We start from the raw sequence: 14,045 nt of genomic DNA, 5'->3' as shown, positions 1-14,045 counted from the left end.
GGTACGAATGGTCTGAAATATATATCCTGTATATACAGGGTGTCTCATTTTTAAAGATCCAGCCCAATATCTTGAAAATTAAACCCAATAGACAAAATGATTCAAACAAAAATTGTTTGGCTCGAAGGGGAACATAAGATGGTGCCATTAATTTGATGGTGCCTTGGATAATCCTCTGAAGATCACGTGAAGATCACCTTCAATTTTTTAAAACTGGAACTCCCTATTCATTATATATTCTTATATTTCATCTCGAGAGCTTTCCAAAACACTATACCTAAGTTACTTTTTGTTAAATACTTGCTAAGTTATAAGGCTTGAAAGTTGTAATACAGTGGATTGTCTTTTGAATATCATTTCTACATACATAACTTAAAAATTATAACCTATTACATTTGTAGATATAAAATTTAAAAATTATGACAGTGGAATTAAATTTTACTTGAATTTTACTGTTAACACGAATGTACCTTGTGGAAAAGTTCGAGTTACAACTCTGATTTCAATTTGATTATTCAAAAGCAGTGATCTGTAACAATGATTTCAGATTAAACATACTTGTTTCGAAATTATCAATTAACCGTCCATTTTTCTCCCAGAACATTCATTCATCATAATATAATTGGTTACCTCAACACATTCACGTCAATAGTGCGCTCCTTTGCATATTCTCATCCTTGTAGTAATCATAATTTTTTTATAAATTTATTTTTTCATTTTTCTCCCACGAGAATTTGAAATCGATATCCCATCGTATCAGCAGAGTAACCACCTCCAAAAGGATTATTCAATTCCTTTAAACTCACGCAACATTTTCTATCTTAATCGGTTCATCCAACCGGGACTGATCCATGATGATTGATGGCAAAGAATGATCCATAAACGCTTAAATTTGTCTTAGTCGTCCAATATCAATCAGGATAGTAAACCTATCGGCTCTTATTTTGTAACTTAATGTACACAAAATACCGAATTATACTTCGAAATTGTTGATATTCTGGTACTTGAAGAATGCCATAATAATTATTGACAAGCAGCGGTACCGTAATCGATTTCCTCATAGACATCCAAATCATTGTATGATTTTCAGGCTTGTATTATGTCAATGGCAACGTCAACGTCGAAAACTATAAAGACGTTATATTAATGTACTAGAAAGGTATGATCCCAGCAAACACCAAATATAAATACAATATAACGTGAAAGTAACAAATAATGTAATAGATGTTACACTTTATTTATATTATAACTATATAACTTTACTTTATATATAATACAACCAAGTTATGAAACTATTACATTGTTTCAATATTTATGTTATAATAAACGAATAGCAATATAACGGCATTCATTGCATATTATAAAACAGTTGTTTCGCTGATATTATATTAATACTATATAATTTAAATTATGATTCTAACGTTGCGGTTTCTATTCGCGATGTCGCGAAGCTCTGTGCCAGTCGAGTTTCAAACTGCCGAGCGCGACAAAGTGCAACACGCGTGACTATTTGTATTTGAATCATGAGAATTTACAGACAAATGAATATTACTTGTGCTATAGAAGAATAATAAATAGAATTTAATAAATTCAGTCGCTTACATTACGAATTATATCTGTGCACACTAAAATCTGTTCCATGGAATTAGTTACCAGGTGTATGCATAAGTTTTTTCCGGTTTAACTAAGAGATGGCGCCAGCGAAAAGTACGCAGCGTATTAATTTGACACATATGCCATTTTGTTCGTCTGACATTTAACTACAAACACACACAAGTTGAGTCAAAAACTAGCGTCTTTGTTTTATCGTTCAGTGATCATGTCGAATTTTGTGCCTGAAAAAGAATATTTGCGGCACGCATTGCTTTATTTAATCAAAAGAAAAAAGCTGTTGAAAGTCATCGTTTGCTGGTAGAAACATATGGTGAACACGCTCCATCGATTAGAACATGTGAGACATGGTTTCGACAATTTAAAAATGGTGATTTCAATGTGAAAGACAGTGAGCGCTCTGGTAGACCACAAAAATGCGAAGACGAGCAATTGCAGGAGTTATTGGATGAAGACCCAACTCAAACTCAACGGCAATTAGCAGAAGCATTATATGTATCACAAGAAACAATCAGCAGACGTTTACGAGCAATGGGAAAGATCATTAAACTCGGTAAATGGGTCCCACACAATTTGAATGAACGTCAAATGGAAAATCGCAAAGTCACTTGTGAAATGCTGCTTCAACGCTACGAAAGGAAATCATTTTTGCATCGAATTGTGACGGGTGACGAAAAATGGATTTATTTTGAAAACCCGAAGCGGAAAAAATCGTGGCTTTCACTTGGCGAAGCCGGTTCATCAACACCAAGGCCAAATCGCTTCGGCAAGAAGACCATGCTCTGTGTCTGGTGGGACCAGAGCGGTATTGTGTATTATGAACTCTTGAAGCCCGGCGAAACCATTAATACACAATGCTATCGCCAACAAATGATTAATTTAAACCACGCATTAATCGAAAGACGACTGGAATGGGCCAGAAGACATGGCAAAGTGATTTTGTTACACGACAATGCGTCGTCTCACACAGCAAAACTAGTGAAAGACACCTTGAAATCGCTTGGATGGGACATCCTTTCGCATCCGCCATACTCCCCAGGCCTGGCGCCATCTGACTATCTTCGCATCAATGGGGCACGCGCTCGCAGAGCAGCACTTCAGCAATTTCGAGGAAGTTGGAAAATGACTCGACGAATGGTTTTCCGCAAAAGACAAGCAGTTTTTCTGGCATGGTATTCATAAATTACTTGAAAGATGAGCGAAATGTGTAGAAGCCGATGGCCAATATTTTGAATAAAAAAAAATTAATTTCCTTGAAAATTACGTGTTTTTTTTTTTACCAAAAAACCGGAAAAAATTTATGCATACACCTGATTGAATTTAGCCTTTACACCTCCGATTGTTGATTAAGTTCATTCGATGCATTTTTGCACGAAATGAACGACTTTAATAAATAAAGTATCGCTTTGTCCCGTGGAGATATTAATCGTTACAAGACTATTCAGGTTAGGAAATCTGTCACATCGATGACATAGAGATAGTCATGAGAACATATAAGTAAGGCTATAACAAGATGTGACAAAATTGTAAATGACTTTTGATGGAAATAAATCACTGAAAATCGCTGCAATCGCTAAAATATTTATCTTGATCCATTTCAGTTGAAATAGGTCAATTGATAAAGATTTAGCGATTTCAGTAATTTTCAGCGATTTATTTCCAAAGACATTTCCAAGCGATTTTATTTCTACCAGTGACATTAATATATTCATAATATATATAATGTATTCAAAACAATTATATAACACATTGAAACATTTACACAACAAAAATGTAACTATTATATAACAATCCATAACATCTACATAGTAAGTACTATATAACTGTTACATAGTCTCTGTTATTCATCTGAATGGGAAATTACAACTAATGAGAATACAACATAATACAACATCCTAGTTACATAACCTGTTACAATCGGATTTATAAATGTTACATTAATGGTATACAACTGCGTTTACTGAGATCCAACAATATCCCGTATTAAGAATAATAGCTTTTAATCCACGCATATCAATGAGGCAAAGAGAATTAAATAAGATTCCGAAATCAACAAGTCATAGGATCTTGATTACTCATAAGTTCCATCCTTACCATATCACTCTGACACAACAATTAACATTCAATGATTTTCAACAAAGACTAAAATTTTGTAGATGGAGACAAATAATGTCAAATAAAAATCATGATCGAATATTTTTCAGATTTGTTTTATTTAGTGATAAAGCAACTTTTCACAACACTGGACAATTAAATCGACATAATTCTCATTATTGATCTGTTGAAAACCCATGAGATTGATATCGAGAAGTTAATCATCAACATCGCTGAAGCCTCATTGTATGGTGTGGTACATTAAACAGAAACCTTATCAGTTCTCTGACGAAAATGTTAATGATAATAATTATTTACACTTTCTACAATAAGATATAGATAATAAAGAGAATGCCTCTAGTGCCTTGCCGGCACTGCTTGAAGATATCGATCTGGACACAAGACAATGTATGTTCTTTCAACAGAATGGTGCGCCTGTGCATCGGAGTAAAAGAGTTAGATACCATTTAGATCTCACATTCTCAGGTAGATGGATAAGACGCGGTGGACCAATGTCATAGTGTTCTAGATCTCCAGACTTGTCAAGTCCAGATTTCGTTTTATGGGGATACTTGAAAAACGTATACTCAAAAAACATTCACAACAAGAGAGAATATAATGGAGCGTATAACTCTTGCCTGCCGTAGCATTTTAAGAAATGTACAATACTTTTATTGACAGTGGTTTTGAACATCGAATTCGATTATGTGTGGAGAGATATTTAAACACTTAGAGTAACTCCGGCAAATACGCCGCGCTGGGATTTACGCCGTATAAGAAAAAATAGAAGTGTGGGTAATTTTCCTGCAACTCTGCTTTTATATTATATTAGTATTGTATTATGATTTCAGCTTCTTATTGTTAATATTAATGAAATTATTGTGAGTTGAATCGATTTGTCATTGTAATAAATAATGCCATCATAAATTATAATTTACATAAAATGATTACTGTAGGGCGTGACTAAAGACCTAATGATTATTTCGTGATACATATGTGTAGTGGAATAGTAAAGCATGTTGTGTAGCAAAATACAAGTACATTATTTTCGTATTCTTTATTTAGTTTGTTGTCTTATATATCCCACCTGTTTGGGATATACGGCATTTTTAGCAAGCAGAATTTATGCCCAAAACATACAAAGTGCGCAGATTGAATTCAATGCACTAAATGCAATAAATTATAATATGTACTTCATAAAACTTATGTCATAACACTTGTAATATATGTAGGAAGATTGTAATTATTATTTATTACTTCATATACATATTTACCATTTTTTCTTATTTCTTAATAAAACTTTATTAAACACATTTTATAAATTATTGTGTCATTATATGTCTTATTTATATGCATTATTTGTAAATTTTTCATGAGCCGTACATAACTCCCCTTTCCCTGTGAGAAGCTATTATATATATCCCATCTCTATATATGGTAAAAATGCAAGGTTTCAAAAAGTTTATTTTTTAATAAAAAATAAATATTTTGGATTTCTAATATTTTTTTCATAGTAATAGACAGTACAAAGTTTTTACTGATATAGTTCGTTTACTATAAATATAGTAAATAATATTTAATAAATTAAGTTCTTGATAGGTATGGCGTATATACCTATTAAGATCATAATCCTTTCATATGAAAAATAGATTCTGACTTGGATTGGCCGGATCAGTCCTGCGCGGCCGGAACAGTCTCGATCTTGCATTAATCGGCCGAATCATTCCTGATCTTGCCTTATAATTTAACAAGTAGTTAACGAAAAGTAACTTAATTATAGTGTTTCGGAAAGCTCTTGAGATGAGCTATTAGAATATGTAATGAAAAATAGGGAGTTTTATTTAAAAAATTAAAAGCAATCTTCACGTGACCTTCAGAGGACTATCCAAGGTTAAATCAATGGCATCTTATATCCTTCTTCGAGCCAAACAATTTTTATCTACTGGGTTTAGTTTTTGAGATATTGGGCGGGATCATTTAAAAGAGAACATCCCGTATATATGTGTATATATGTAGAGTTGTTACTTTTTTTTAGTAACACGTTACAGTTATCATTATTTGCAATAAAAAGTAATTCGTTACTTGTTACTACGTTATTTATTCTAAAAAATAACACGTTATTGTTAAAGTAACGGAAAAATCGTTACTTTTTTCGTTATTTTTCAAAAATGATTGTATTTATGTAAATATAACTATACATAAGAGCAAATCGTTTTTTAATTTATATTTTCGTTTTATTTTATATTTTATTAGTTCTTTATTGTATGCATAAGTTTTTTCCGGTTTTTTGGTAAAAAAAAAACACGTAACTTTCAAGGGAAATAAATTTTTTTTATTCAAAATATTGGCCATCGGCTTCTACACATTTCGCCCATCTTTCAGATAATTTATGAATACCATGCCAGAAAACTGCTTGTCTTTTGCGGCAAACCATTCGTCGAGTCATTTTCCAACTTCCTCGAAATTGCTGAAGTGCTGCTCTGCGAGCGCGTGCCCCATTGATGCGAAGAGGTGATAGTCAGATGGCGCCAGGTCTGGGGAGTACGGCGGGTGCGGAAGGATGTCCCATCCAAGCGATTTCAAGGTGTCTTTCACTAGTTTTGCTGTGTGAGACGACGCATTGTCGTGTAACAAAATCACTTTGCCATGTCTTCTGACCCATTCCAGTTGTCTTTCGATTAATGCGTGGTTTAAATTAATCATTTGTTGGCGATAGCGTTGTGTATTAATGGTTTCGCCGGGCTTCAAGAGTTCATAATACACAATACCGCTCTGGTCCCACCAGACACAGAGCATGGTCTTCTTGCCGAAGCGATTTGGCCTTGGTGTTGATGGACCGGCTTCGCCAGGTGAAAGCCACGATTTTTTCCGCTTCGGGTTTTCAAAATAATTCCATTTTTCGTCACCCGTCACAATTCGATGCAAAAATGATTTCTTTTCCGTAGCGTTGAAGCAGCATTTCACAAGTGACTTTGCGATTTTCCATTTGACGTTCATTCAAATTGTGTGGGACCCATTTACCGAGTTTAATGATCTTTCCCATTGCTCGTAAACGTCTGCTGATTGTTTCTTGTGATACATATAATGCTTCTGCTAACTGCCGTTGAGTTTGAGTTGGGTCTTCATCCAATAACTCCTGCAATTGCTCGTCTTCGCATTTTTGTGGTCTACCAGAGCGCTCACTGTCTTTCACATTGAAATCACCATTTTTAAATTGTCGAAACCATGTCTCACATGTTCTAATCGATGAAGCGTGTTCACCATATGTTTCTACCAGCAAACGATGACTTTCAACAGCTTTTTTCTTTTGATTAAATAAAGCAATGCGTGCCGCAAATATTCTTTTTCAGGCACAAAATTTGACATGATCACTGAACGATAAAACAAAGAAGCTAGTTTTTGGCGGACTCAACTTGTGTGTGTTTGTAGTTAAATGTCAGACGAACAAAATGGCGTATGTGTCAAATTAATACGCTGCGTACTTTTCGCTGGCGCCATCTCTTAGTTAAACCGGAAAAAACTTATGCATACACCTGGTATACTTTAATTTGCACCATATATCTTAACTTTAAATTATAATTAATTTCTATTACTGAATCTTGAATTTTTGTTTAATAGGTAATTGTTCAATATGTCCGTCTGTTAGACAATGTCGACAATTTCGGCTTTTCATACTAAAAACTACCAGCGCGATTGTCCGCTTCCTGCTTTTCTATCAAGGTGTGAAGCGCGATTATCCACTTCCTGCTTTTCTATCAAGGTGTGAACGTCTTTATTGAAATAACTCTATATCAAGTAATAAAAAAAATAACGTAAAATTTCGTTATTAATTCCTAAAAATTGTAGTTAACAAGAGAAGTTTTACAACTGTCCGGAACTGATTGATTCTCCATGAAATATGTTGTAAAACACAAAAATCTAAGAGACAATATTTTTTTATACGTGCGCTAATTCATGTTTAAAGAGTGAAACATCCCTTTGAAAAAAAAACGATATTTTTCTTTCGAGCTAAATATCGTCGGAAGTATAAAAAATAGAAAAAATTTTTTTAAACAAAAGTTGTACGGTTTCAAGAATACTTTAAAATTATAAGAAAAAAAATTTTTTTATTTTTTTTGTTTAACAAAATATCCCCATCACTTGTAATTTTCTCAAATTTTCAATTTTTTTTATCAAATTAAAGATTATTTTTTTACAAATTCAGCCATGTGTAATAAAAAAATTACATTACGACATATCATTTTCGAGAAATACTTATTAATGCTTCCGTATATATGCTATCCATGCTCATATACGTAATTGTCATCGGAACAATAAGATATATGAAAAGATGTCTTAAATAAAATTTATATAGTTTTTTATACGTGTGTGTATTTAGATTTTGTAAATATATATTTTTAATATATATATATATGTATATATATATATATATATGTATATTAAAAATATATATTTACAAAATCTAAATACATACACGTGTAAAAAATAACAATAGGATTATTATGAGTGTGTATATATGTATATATATATATATATATATATATATATACACAAAATAAACATACGTATGTAAAAATGAAAATTTATTATTAATAACATTACATAATTACATTTTCGTAAGAAATTGTTTTAAAAGTTCGTTTCTTTCTCTTTGAATCGAATTGTTTTCTTTTTGTTAACTGTTCCATCGCTTTTATTTGTTCCTCCTCAACTGCAATGATTTTCCAATTTTTTCTCACATTGTAAATCTTTTTTGAATCTCGCCTTTTTAGTCACTTTTTAATGGAATACAACGTCCGGAAACTGAATCTGACATTTCTGCTGAACTCGGGGGGGGGGGGGGGAGGGGCTATCGTTTAAATATTCATTTTTTTCTAACGTGCAATTAGAATTACTATTATTGACATCAATATCTAATTCTATAAATAAATCAGCAGCAATTAGACAATGGCGAAGATCTTACATTCGAATATGGACACGAAATAGAAGGAGTGCAATTGAGAGGCTACTTGAAAAAGGCGTGGATCGCCTGAAATTTGTTGAAATGCTGCTTGATCTTGACACAGTTGTAAATGCTTAGTCTGTGATTTGATTGAATGAGGATATCGAACCGAAGTTTATGAAAAAAAATTTCCGCTCAATAGGATGGTGTCCGCTCCCGCAGCATGTTGAGGGAGCGATGCGGAAAGTAGGTCATTCAGCATATAGTTCCGTAGCGCTCTTTACTGCTGAATGCGCCCATTGATAATAAATGATTAGATATTAACTGATAATTTATGATATAAATTTATGTATACATTCAAAATAAGTATAACAAATGGACAGTATAAAAATATTCTCGTAACAGTTTTACATTTAGTCAGCGCAGTAGTTTTGTCATAATCATATTGTATTTGTGCATTTTTTAAAATTGTTTTTATATTACGATTCGGAGCCAAGTTTAATCTTTGGAAATGATTATCAGTCCGCTTAATGTTATTAGACTTTTATTAGCATCTATAAGTATAATATATCTAACAGAAACACCAGTAACAGAAGCAGAAATTTAGAATTAAAAAAAATATACAAAAATTATTACTGGATGGTATTTTTCACTATAATGAGTTAGAAGATCTATCTCGAATATCAAGTACCTTATAAACTACATAATTCTGAAATAATTGAAGATGATGAAGAAGCATGGAGTGAAGACATAATAATTTAATTAAATTTTCATTCTCAATGTTCAAATGATGACACAGACTTTGACAGTTTTTATAAAAGACGAGCTGTTGAATATTGGCGGAATTGTGATATTAATGAAAAAAACAAAAATAAAAGGAATCATCCGCTAAAATCAACGCAAAATAAATTTAGAAGAATTTCATCTGAACATCAATTAAGACGATGGGAAGAACAATTACATTCAGGTGGAAATCGTCTAGAAAAATTATCTTATATCTCCAAATTTACACAAGATAAACTTGATTACTGCAATTGTTGAATCAGGATTCATAGTTCATGATATCGATTTACAAAAGTGGGCTTTACAAGCTCAAGAAGAAATAGGAAATTTAAATCCTATATTTAAAGCATCTCACAGTTGTATCAACATTCGAAAAGTTCCATCGAATTGTTTCGAGAAAAATTACGAAATTTGTAACTAAAAGAACAATAGAAGATTCCGTTGAGTTGCAAAATATCTGATGATTTTCTGAAACCACTTATCGAACAGTTCGGATCTGAGAATGTTTTTAATTCTGATCAATTTCCAATTGGAAATTTATTCTGGAAGGTTATTTTCTAATGAAGGAGTAAAGAAAATAGAGTGTGTTGTGCAATCTATATCAACACACTCATACACCAATAATATTGTGTAATGGAAATTTGCTATCACTTTTATTTATTGTATTGAAAGAAACTAATGGTATATTTGGACCAAAAATACTAGAAACCTTATTTATACCAATAAATGTTATTGTAAAAGCATCAAAATCTAGTAAAATAACTTCAGATAATTAAATAAATTTCCTTTAACAAATATTTTCAGATACTATTTTACTATTAAAAAGTAAATATAAATTTGCATAAATGGAATCATAAAATTATAAGTTTTATTTCTGTGATATATTTTATATTGTATTTTATTTAAGAACCTCATAACAGTCATAAAATATTAGGTGTACAAATAAGTTTCCGCCGTTTTTAATAAAAAATTAAGCATTTATTGTGAAAGAACGATACATAATGTTTTATTGATGTAAGTCAAAATGTAAGTGCAAGTTCTTTTTGCGTTTGGCACGAATCTTCATTCAATAATGCTTCCAATTCCGCGTCTTCGTACACTTTCGGCCTTCCGCTACGTTCTTTGTCTTCGACGTCAAATTCATCGTTCTTAAATTTTTGAAACCATTCACGACAACTTTTCTCACTTAAGGCAGCCTCACCATATGCTTCTACAAGCAATCGATGAGCCTCAACTGCAGATTTCTCCAAATTAAAGAAGTAAATCAAAAGTTCCCGCAAATGACGCTTATTCGGCTCAAAACTCGGCATTTTCGCACAAAAAAAATATATGATGCTGATACAAAATCGCTAGTATTTCAAGGTTATGTTGTTGACAAATGTCCAACCTTATGATATAATGTTTTACATCAGACAATTTTAACCATACTTGCTAGTGGCGCCGTCTTTTGTCAAACGGCGGAAACTTATTTGTACACCTAATAGTTATTAATTCAACATTTATATTTCTTACAGACTATTTTAAAATGTGGTTAGAAGAAGCTTATTTTCCAAATATTAGTTCTAATAGTGTTCTTCTTCTCTCGATTTATGGACTGGACATTGTCCCAATATTATTTCAGATTTAACACTTGCAGGAAAACATATTACTACTATGATTATATCGAAAGGCATTACAGAGAAAATACAACCATTAAATGTTTTCGGATTTAGAATTTGGAAAAATTTTGCTAAAAGATTTTCAGATATTGTTTTATTATTAGAAAGTAATATAAATTTACATGAACAAAATAAAAATAAAAATAAAAATAAAAATAATATAATAAAATTACAATCTCTAATACATAATCAGTTGTCATCCCCGCGATATCACAACTTATTTAAATATTCGTGGTTTAAAAGTGGTTATACAAACGAAAAATCAGAAGAATTTGAAAATCCAGTAGAAGTTTAGTCTATAAATAATAAAATATTTCAAAATAGATTTCTTAAATGACTTAAATAATTAAAAAATGTGACTATTAACTAGGATATAAGATATTATAAAAAATAACCAATTATATAACCGATAACTATTGTTTAACAGTGTATTCAAAAATAAGTTTGATTACTATCAATAAAATTAGTAAAATTGGCAGCAGTGAAAATTACTGGCGCTGCATTTCTCTTCTTCCACTAGTAATGTCAGAAAAACGTGATAAGATAAAACGAAGGGAAGTCCCATATAATCCAAAAGACAATTTTGAAATTATTTATTTATTTGATTCATTTGGTTAGATTAAGTTAATAGATTATTTAATAGATTTTTATATTAAATCATATCATCTTAACGATATAATTAAAATATAATTTAAAAATGTAGTGCATATTTTTTAATTGAAGATAGAATTCGTTTAATTAATAGTAGCAACAAGTTCGTTTAACAAGTAGCATGTATAAATAATAAATAATAAATTATAATTTTATTTAAATTCAAAATAAAAGATATAGAAACAAAATCATATTAACACACATTTTATTCACTACTCTAAAAACTTATTTTATTTACTGTTATACAAAAATAAATATAAAATACAGTATCTCATTGTTTTGTAGGATAAACTTCCGAAAACGTCCAACGCTCGATTATCATGCAATTTAGCAGAAATATTCCAAATAACGTCCAAATGAATGCCCTTAAATGGATTTTTATCGACAAAAAGATTTAATGTTAAAAACGTTTAAGTAAAACATACACCCCCTGCATGCATTACCGTTACATAGCTCGCTGTAATAAAGCGTGTAATAGGGCCTATATTTTTAAGCAGTTATTATATAAAAAATATATGTAAATGCTAATACAACAATATATTAATATAACATATTGTGCGGGAATGCACCGCGCGGAAAGATTCGAGTGAGAGAACGGCACAAGGTTGATATGATACACCACAGTAGAGAGAACTCCGTTTCTTTGTAATTTAACAAAAGAATTTTCTTTAATATGCTCAGTTACAAAGTCAAAAAATATAATTAATTAAATATTAGATTAACAGAATATTCAATGCGGTCACCTTTTCCAAATTGTATTTGGAATCGCGGTGATGAAAAATCTTGGCGATTTTCTCGGCTCTTCTCGAAAAGATCCGTTTTATAGCGGTTTTCACTAAGCGGTTAGCACGGCGATTTTACGAAGCGATATAGTAGCGAGACTATGACTCTAAGAACTCTAAGAAGTCTAAAACTCTAAGGACTCTAAGAACTAAGGACTCTAAGAAGTAAGCAATCTAAGCGGTCTAAGAACTTTAAGAAGTAAGAACTCTAAGCAAGAGGACGGCGAGATCGAAGCATTTATTGCTTTCGGCCTGGGCTTTCTTCTTGGGAGAAATCCAATAAAATTTTGCCACAATCGTAATTATTACGTGGCATTAGTTGTACAAAATTGATTGGCGCTTTGGATTCCTTTCTAACGACGTTCAACGTAACAGTCATGCGCGACAGAAAATCCGTTCGTGGGATTGGTGACAGCGCGTAACGTATTCGTCGGAGCGCGGCGCTCGCGTGCGACAATTGAATTGTTCTAGAACTTTCGATTGTCCGTTGCCGGAGCTTGTTTGCGTGTACCGAATTGTTTTAAAAAGAACAAAGAATGCCAAATCGAGGATTTTAACGAGGATTAAGATCATGCTCGAGATGAAATCACGAGCTCACTTTATGCGTGCGTTCAATGACAATTACTGTCGGTCGACTGAAAGAATTCTTGCTTTTCTCGAATTAACGATCTCAAACACATATATATATAGCGAATTAATTCCAACACCTAATATATATATATATATATATATATATATAACATATACATATATATATACTGTAATACATAATAATACATATATAAAACAAATATAATTTTATCTCTTATACAAATAAATGCCTTTATATTATTCTTTCTCTAGCCAAAATACGCATTCTTACTACCAGAAATTAACTTTTCAAACGGATCTAACTGTTTCTTTCGTACATCTCGCCTCTATAAAAATTCACACAATTGATCAGCTATTATATATTAGCTTTCGTAACTCCATCTCGACTCAGAAATCTTCTTATTAATCGCCATAACGATTCTATATTTTGCGTATATGCACCACTTTCCGAATTTATAAATTCTATAGAATGATTCACAGTTTTATACTTATAACAATGTTTTTCCAAATCTTGATAACTTTTTAGCAATTTGAATGAATTTCCGTACCAAGAGCAATATATTTTTTAATTAATGTTATTAAAGTTGCATCCCGTTTGTTATCAGGACATATTTCTAAACAATAATCTTCAGATTGCCCACGTACAATTATACCAATTATCCAAAAACCCTCAACAATACGGCCTCGTTCATATTTTCTCCAACCAATCTTACATTCATCAACTTGCACTATAAAATCATCTCCTCCAATATAATCAAGCATATTGCTTGATCTTCATATTGCTGTAATCTTCATATTGCTTGTCCAATGATACCGTACAAACTTCACGATAAAACGAATATTTGTCTGATATCATTTCCGCAGACGTTATTTCACCATGAAGCCAACTACTTTCACGAACAGCTTGTCCAAAAGACATACCAACAGCAAAAC

General features: G+C 31.7%; 1 protein-coding gene and 1 pseudogene across 7 annotated transcripts in view; both read left to right on the top strand.

The window, feature by feature from the left end:
- Positions 1–14,045, top strand: part of LOC105144482 (48 related 2) — a 235,328-nt gene that overhangs the window by 37,934 nt on the left and 183,349 nt on the right. The window lies entirely within an intron of this gene.
- LOC147908967 (uncharacterized) lies at positions 9,159–11,359 on the top strand (annotated as a pseudogene).

The sequence above is a fragment of the Acromyrmex echinatior genome, chromosome 7, assembly GCF_024713525.1.
Source record: "Acromyrmex echinatior isolate Ae372 chromosome 7, ASM2471352v2, whole genome shotgun sequence".
Classification (NCBI taxonomy): Eukaryota; Metazoa; Arthropoda; class Insecta; order Hymenoptera; family Formicidae; genus Acromyrmex; species Acromyrmex echinatior.
The sequence above is the reverse complement of the archived record's forward strand: the minus strand, read 5'-3'. Positions and strand labels throughout refer to the sequence as shown.